This window comes from Rousettus aegyptiacus, unplaced genomic scaffold (genome assembly GCF_014176215.1).
Source record: "Rousettus aegyptiacus isolate mRouAeg1 unplaced genomic scaffold, mRouAeg1.p scaffold_m13_p_4, whole genome shotgun sequence".
NCBI lineage: Eukaryota > Metazoa > Chordata > Mammalia > Chiroptera > Pteropodidae > Rousettus > Rousettus aegyptiacus.
Window position 1 is genome coordinate 74,227,613 of NW_023416307.1, and position 1,852 is coordinate 74,229,464.

The 1,852-nt window shown below is 32.9% G+C and overlaps 1 pseudogene; it reads right to left on the reverse strand.

The window, feature by feature from the left end:
• Positions 1-225: 225 nt before the first annotated feature.
• Positions 226-344, reverse strand: LOC118602604 (annotated as a pseudogene).
• Between the last annotated feature and the right edge of the window lie 1,508 nt (positions 345-1,852).

Genomic DNA, 1,852 nt, shown 5'->3' on the forward strand with positions numbered 1-1,852 from the left:
TACACATGCACTGTTCAAAGCATACAAATTTGGATTATTATTCCCATTATATGCTTCCTTTTGTGGGATAGTAACATTATCAGTTTTCTTTGGTTGATACATTTACATGGTATACCTTTTCCATTCCTTTCTTTTCTTTTCTTTTTTTATTTTTTAGGTAAGGCAACCCTTGGTTGATCTCCCTGATTGAAAGGACCTTGTCAGCTTACGACCCCTTAGTTTTTACACTTACAGCATCTGGTCTTCCTAGGTGGTCTCCCATCCAAGCACTAACCAGATCCAACCTTGCTTAGCTTCCAAGATCAGACGGGATTGGGTTTGTTCAAGGTATCATGGCCGTAGACTTACATCTTTGTATTTAAAGTATATCTTATAAACACCATATAGTTGCATTTTTTTTGTTTAATTGTTTTGTCTTTTTATTTGTTTATTATTTTCAGTCCGATGATCTTTGTTTTATGGTGGACTACTACATCAGTATGTGATATCTTGTAGTTTATATCTATCACCTCACTTTGTGTTATCTATTTATAGCACTAGTTTTTTCCCCTTTATTTCTTACTTTTTCTTTTATATCAATCAGGTATTCTCATATCATTTTTCTTTTCTCATCTATTATCTTGACTGTTCTCAATCCTTATTTGTTCCTTTTCTTGTTACTCCAGGATTAAAAAAATTTTTAAATCACTTTCTGAGCAATGACAGAACCTTATAACAGTTGAACTTTTCCCCTTTCTATTTTTTGTGTTACTGTTACTGTACAGAAAAAAAGTTAATGAAGTAGGCCTGAGGCTGCTATCTTTAGAAGGGCTTCCTTGGCTAGCATCTGGAAACTTTGATTCTAAAATTCTTCCTGATAAGTTGTCTCTCTGTGCCTACGGTGTGATTTATAGTGAACATCTGTATTCCTCTGAGAGTCCGGTAGTTGAGCTAAAAGCTTCCAATACAAATCCTAAGCTCTTATTCTCAAATGAGTCTCCCTGGGCAGAAATACTGCACTATGTTGCTGTATTTTCTTGGCTGTAGGGATGGTACTCTCTGTGTGAGCTCTCATCAGAGGAAGAAAGTATAGGAAGCCTGCACATGGATTGCTCCAGACTCTGGTTATGTCTTTTTCCTTTACTGACCCAGCTGTGCATCTAGTGTAACTGTATTATTATATTTCTGCATTTCTGTAATAAATATAAGCCATGGGGCCAACTATATGCTGAGTCTGTGAGTCCTTCTACTGAATTACTGTACATGTAGATGGACTTGGAGACCCTGAAACAATTTCTACACATGTTATTTGCACATGTCGTAAACTACATAAGACTTTACTATCATTTACTTAAAAAGTCATTGTATTTCACCGTTCTTTCATATATTTTCTATAGATCCAGCTGGGATCATTTTTCTTCTGCCAAAACTCTCTTTATTTTTATTTTACAGAAAATGTTATTACTTTACTTTTATCTAAGAATAATATATTTACTAGGTATAGGATTCTAGGCTAGATCTTTTTTTCCCAAAACTATTGAAACTAATGATGATTTTTCTCCAATAACTTTTTAAGTTTTTTTTTTTTTTTTTTTGTCTTTTTCAGCAGTTTGTTGATGATGAACTTATATGTGGTTTCCTTTATATTTGTCCTGTTTGGAGTTTTAAATTTTTGTTGAATACTCCAAGAGCATTTGAAAATCTTTACCCTGTGTTTTTATAAATATTTATTTTTTTCCTGTATCTCTCTCTATTCTCCTTTTCATATTCCAATTATACATATGAGAGGACTTTTTTTCCCATGCATGTTATTATATCTTTTTTGGTATTTTTTGTACTTGATTATTCCATGCTTATATTAGGATTCTTTCTA